The 6,542-nt window shown below is 39.2% G+C and overlaps 1 long non-coding RNA gene across 1 annotated transcript; it reads right to left on the reverse strand.

Moving 5' to 3' along the window:
* LOC122064598 lies at positions 1-4,990 on the reverse strand. Its single transcript, XR_006135765.1, has 2 exons — positions 4,274-4,990; positions 1-659 (listed from the first exon to the last, which is right to left on the reverse strand). It is a non-coding gene; the product is annotated as an uncharacterized LOC122064598 (long non-coding RNA).
* Positions 4,991-6,542: the final 1,552 nt, after the last annotated feature.

Raw genomic sequence — 6,542 nt, forward strand, 5'->3', positions numbered from 1 at the left:
AAAAAAACCATTACACAGAAAGAGTACTACTCACTCTCCTGTCTCGGTTACATAAGGTTTGTAAATATAACATAGGAACGTTAGAATCCCAACATTTATACAGAAACTTAAGATGCCCAAAAGTCTTATAAAGGTCTCAAAATGCACCAATACTGTAGAGAGGCCAGCTGCGGTCAGAGGGCGTCGGAATAAGCTGAAGTAATGCCTTGGAAGATAACAGAACTTTAGAGATGGTCCAACCCTTTTCCTTCGCCAACTTCAAGCCATGCAAAATTCCTTCAACTTCTATTTCCTTCAAAGAAGAAAATAGGGAGGGTCGTTGGGCAAGATGCTGAAAATCTACCTTGCAAGAGAACACCACATATCCAAAAAGAGTTTGATCTCAAGGACTTAGTAAAGCCAAGACATACTAATATATAAGAAGGCAAAATGGGTAGAGAGAAATCCCTGCTCAAGATGATCTCTGAATGATTTGTAACAGAGGAAGAAAGATTGGATAATTTAGTATCCATGCTTAATTGAAGCTTAGCAAGCCATCGGGAAATATGCAGTACAAGTGTGGTTGGATTCGGATTTAAATGTCGAACCACCACATCATTTCTGTGGGCCCAGATAAGATAAGTCACGATGGTCACCATGCTAAAGAAATGACATTTCTCCTTATTGGAAAAGCACGGATTAAAAAAGAAGAATCTGACAAATTCAATCACAGATGAACAACATAATCTACTCAAATGAAGTCCAAGCGGGTAAACAGCCCAAATACTTTTAGTGAAGTCGCATTCAAAGAAAATGTGGGTAATGGATTCAGTGTTAGTATCACAAAACACGCATGAGACATAAAGGATCATCCATTTACTCAGCCGTTCCCAAACAAGAATACCATTAAGCAACAATCGCCAGAAGAAGATTTTAAATTTAGGGTGCAAATCCAATTTCCAGAAGAAAAAAAAAATCCACCAATGCAGAGGAAGCGACTGGTATGCAGAAGGGGTAGATCCCCGGAAGGGGCAAACCTATTGAGCATGAAGAAATCGATAAGCATGCTTTGTAGAAAAAATATCAGTAGAGGAAGCATGACATTTCCACACATCGGGGTGGGAAGAGATTGGGATTCGGCAAATATGGGAACACACATTAGGAGGGACAATGTTGAGTAAAACCTGGGTATTCCATCGACCATTGCAAAATAAAGTCACTGACCCGAAAAAAGGAGTGAGAAGCAGAGGGGGAGCCTGATACCGAAAAGTCCAAAAGGGTGGTGACCCAAGGATTGACCCAAAAGAAAGTAGAGGAGCCAGAACCAATCAACGCAGAAACCATATGCTTAAGAAGTGGTAAAATGGATGCGAGACTGTTCCAGACCCAAGACCCCTTTTTGGAGGAGATGGATGAGTCAAAAAGAGAATTCTTTGGGAAGTATCACGCCTTAAGGGTAAAGGCCTAGAGGGAGTTGGATTCATTGAGTAATCTCCAACCCAATTTAAGGAGAATGGCTTTATTATGAGACTTGGCATCACAAATCCCAAGACCACCTTGCTAAAGAGGGGAACAAATCCGATGCCACGAAATAAAAAAACGATTTTCATTTGAAATTGCCACCGGTGCCAAGATATTGCCCATTCCAGAAGCGGGCATAGATAGAGTCAATCTGGCGACATGAACTAAGCGGGAGTTTGAAACAAGACATCCAATAAGATGGAATTGAACTTAGGACCGATTGAACAACCACTTTCCGACCAGCATAGGAAAGGAGATTAGATTTCCAAATTGACAATTTCCTATCCATCCGATCAATAATGTGTTTAAAGGTCTTGACCCTAGAATGGGAAGGAGACAGAATATTTCCCAAGTAGGGTATGTCATGAGACAATTCATTAATACCCAGCATAGAGCACAACTGGACACAATCACTCTTTAGCCACATTGGAGCTAAAAAAACAGCCACTTTTAGTGAAATTAATATGTTGGCTAGACAAATCTGAAAAAAGATCCAGAACCGCTTTAATAGACAATAAATCCTCGGGTAAGGCTCAACAAAAAATAAAGACGTCATCAGCAAAGAGTAGATGAGTAATTTCAGGAGCCCGTCGAGCAATTTTAATTCCTTGAAATTGTTTAAGATCTCTATAGACAGAAAGCAGCCAAGAAAGAACTTCTATAGTCAAAATAAACAAATAAGGGCTCAAAGAGCATCCCTGTCGGATCCCGCGAGAAGGGGAAAAATATTCGAAGGCTATCCCTTCCAACTTAATTGAGAAAGAAGAAGAAGACATCAAGTAGGAAATCATATCGCACCACTGTGCACCAAATCCAAGGAAGGAAAAGAGCTTCGAAATCAAATTCCATTCGAGCCTATCATAGGCCCTAGACATGTCATTTTTTATTGCCATGAACCCTGTTTTACCTTTACGCTTTCATTTAAGATAATGGAAGATCTCATTGGCTATCACAATATTATCAGAAATTTGCCTACCTTTGGAGAAATGAAGGATAGGAGATAGGCTTTTGATCGATTTGCCAAATTTTTTGCAATGATCTTATAGTTAACATTACAGAGGCTAATTGGGCGAAAGTCCTCAACGACTGAAGCAGGGTCTTTTTTAGGAATTAAACAAAGGAGGGTACGATTTGCCCCAAACGGCAGGGTACCCTGAATAAAGAAATCAGTAACAAATTTGCACACATCCTGGACAATGATATCCCAAAATTTTTTATAAAAACATGCCTGAAAACCATCAATACCTGGAGCCTTGTAAGCTCCGATTGAAAAGACAGCAGCCTTAATCTCCGTTATGTCAGGAGCACGACAAAGGGACAGTGAATCATCATCCAAGAGGTCAATAGGAAACAAACTCTCTACAAAAGAAGGATCAAGAGGATCAGAAGTAGTGAAAACCTTAGAGAAATAAGAAGCAAACACCTTAGCAATTCCTCGAGCAACAAAAATCAATTCCCCATGGGGATCCAGAATGAAATCGATTCGCCTCTTGCCAATATTTTCCCTAGAAACCGCATGGTAAAACTTACTATTCCGATCCCCATCTTTGAGGAAAAGAGCGCGAAATTTTTGAAACCAAAATTTCTCCTCCGCATCAAAGATCCATTTGAGATTAGTAGAGAGTTCACTCAAGGAAGAGAAATATGAAGAAGTTGGAACACCATTTTCCAAGCGGTAAAAATCATTAATCAGAGAGTTCTTAAGGGCATCAATATGCCCAAACACCGACATATTCCATTGAGTCCAAAGTCTACTGAATCCACTAAGTTTCCCACACAGATTCAGGGGCTGGGATGACCATGCATCCTAAAAGTGGAAGAGTTTCTGAAAAGTAGGTGTGGAGCCATAGAGATGCAGTAGATCAAAGCCAGTAGAAGGAAGTTTAGAAAGAAACGCATTGAGAGAGCATGAAGTCCATGTTGGATTAGAGACACATTTGTCAAGAGCCTCTTTGATCAGATGCGGTGGCTTTTGTTTATTAGACCAAGTGAAACACGATCCTCTAGGATGGATGGTAATAAGGTCAAAAATAGAAATTATCTCAGATAAAAGAGGGGCAGCGAGAGAAGGGGAAAAATGTTTACCACCCATTTTATCGGCTGGGGAGAGGATCTCATTAAAATCCCGGATGATGGAAAAGGGGCAAACCAAAGACCCAAGGAAATCAAGCAGCCTATGCCAGTATCCCACAGGAGAAGAAGCATGGGGAGGGGCATAGAGGCAGATGAGACACCAATCACCCACAGTAGCATCAGACATAAACACCGCAAAGAATTCCGGAAATACTTCCACATTAGAGATAGAAAGGTTCCCAAACGAGAGAAAAAACAAACCCCCCTTTCTACCTCGAGTACCCAAGCTATTCACAGGCTATCTTGAAGAAAAAATATCCAAGTTTTTAGGGAGAGACAAAGAGTCATGGTTCAAACATTTAGTCTCACATAGAAAAATAAGATCAGGTTTCCATCTTTTACAAAATAAAGATAAACATTTTTTGGTGAAAGACCCATTTAAGCCACGAACATTCCAGGCTAATATACTCATGATGAATCACAAACTAGCAAATTAGTAGGAGAAACTCAAACTAAAAATACTAGAAAGCACACAAAAGAGACACCAAAAAACTAACCACACATACACTCCGAACTACCTAAAGAAAAAGTAAAGCAATTAATGGCTTAAACGAAACCACTGGAAGGAAAGACCAAGCAACACAATAAAGAAACAAGCATAAAAATCAACAAAGGAAGATGGGTAAATGCAAGGTGATACCCAGTCTGGCATAGGAGTATCCCCCATATCACATGTGGAGTCAAAACCTTCATTAGCTCGATTGACCAATGTATCAACTAGGGCAAAAGGAAGGGACTCCAGGGAAGAAGACATCTCAGCAATCCAAAGTTTGAGAGCAGAGAGAAGAGACACTAGGCATGCAGAAAAAGAGAAATAATCAGTGATAAGGTTCTTGATGACGGTGAGTTCCAGCACAGATGAAGCAGCCAACGAATCATCAAACTTCGGCTTCTTGTAGAACCATAGCTTGGCCCCAGTAGACGGATCAAGGGTCCATATCAAGCAGCTTGTCAGTAGTCTTACGCCCCAAGGAAGCAAGAGAAGAATCTTTGTCAGAAGAGTTCTTCATCACTCGATTGGCGGATGATTCTTTCCCAGTAGAGTAAAAGTGCTGATGAATAGTGACCGTAACTGGGTGATCAATCTTTGCCTCAGGTAGATCCGAATTGTGAAACACCTAAGATGAAGGGACTTGGGGAGCAATGCCTTGCACCGTGCCCAGAACCAAGGGAGGTGATTCTTCAGAGGAGCCCGGAGGTGGGAGGGAACCGAACATAATAGTGTGACTGTGCATCACATCGCTTAACACTGCAGATGGAAATAAAGTTCTAGCCATATCCTTGAAGCAAGCAGAAGAAGGGTCCGAAGTTTGTCCAGAACAAGGTTGCCATGACAAAATCCTCAGAGTCATCGAGAAGCCCCGTACCCGAAGACATAAATGGAATTTCCAGCCCCGTGCTATTACCAGCATAGAGAGGGGCAAAAACAATGTGGATGGAACTAACCACGTGTCAAATTTTCAAGTCTAATTCAATCAAATATCTCTAATATTTGTATTAGCACACATGTTGGGTATATCTATGCATGTGTAATAGTACACTAGACATAATTGTGCACTCTCCTAATTTTGAGTAGGAACAAATGGTTTAAACAAAAAAAAATACAAAAAATGCAAAAAATGAATAGCTTGGATTTGTTTTGTGATTTTCAAAAACATCACCTTCCACGGTTGCATGGATAACTATTCCAAAAAAAATATAAGTTGAATTAAATTCCAATTTCTACAACTTTGAAAAAAAAATGTATAAATATTATAGAAATGAAATAATATTGAATTAAAAATTATAGGTTAAAAAAATATCTAACCTAATTGTATATCTAAAAAAAAAATAAAACGTAGAGAAAAAAAGAATAAAGGGCCCTATGCCCAAACATAAAGAGCGGTGAAATAATGCACTCACCCTAGTGAAACCCAAAATATCCATTTGTGTCCAATGCGGGGGCTGCGCAATCATGGAGCGTTCTTTTCCCAATGAATAAATTATGTTTAAGGTCAAATAAAGTACATTTATAATAAATAAATAAAATCTTAGAATCAAATAATTAAAGTATGTTTAACAACAATCATAAACTCCAATCAAGTAAACTCTCTTCATCTCTCGTGTAGCTACCACACTCGACTCGATGGCACCATGTCCATTTTACAGAAAGTTCCATTGAAAAAAAAAAGGTAGAGAATGCACCAAATAATTTTTTTTTTTTATTCTCCTATTGTCTATTGGCAAGTATTAGGATGATAGATCGAGCTTCTGGCTCAGTGGCAAGCAGCAAGGCAGTTGGTCTCAAGTGTAAGTTCAAGAAAGGTCATGGTTTGATCTTCCTATCCTCGACCTTCTTGAGATATAGTAATGGTACATTATTGGTTAATAATAAGTGTGGCCTAATGCCCCTTTACTGGCCCCTCATGGGTCCCCCTATGGCCCAATGTGGGTCTTACTCCCAAAAGAAAAAAGAAAAAAGAAAAAAGAAAAAAGGTTGATAGATGGATGTGCTTTTCTTTTTATTTTAAAATACATTATGAATTCCATAGGTTTTTGAGATAAATACAAGGTGCATTTGTCCATCTTTCATTCCCACACCCACACACAACCCTTGTTTTCAAGGTGGGCAAGAGCATCTTTTCACAACCCTCTGAAAACAGTGTTTATGTGTAAGCATATGAATGCTAGACGGACAGCATTCTTTCTCCCAAAAGATAGAAATGGAATAATAGAGTCTAGCACCCTGCGTACATATTTGCACTGTGTCTAGGAAATGGTTAGGGTAATTAAGTATCAAATTATTGGCTTAAATTCGATCAAATACTCTCATATATTGAAAATTGACACTCCGTGTACATCCATGCATATTGCATCTCTTATTGGTGGTTTTTTCTTTCTTCTTCTTTCTTTCTTTCTTCCTTTTTTTT

This window comes from Macadamia integrifolia, unplaced genomic scaffold (genome assembly GCF_013358625.1).
Source record: "Macadamia integrifolia cultivar HAES 741 unplaced genomic scaffold, SCU_Mint_v3 scaffold1689, whole genome shotgun sequence".
Classification (NCBI taxonomy): domain Eukaryota; kingdom Viridiplantae; phylum Streptophyta; class Magnoliopsida; order Proteales; family Proteaceae; genus Macadamia; species Macadamia integrifolia.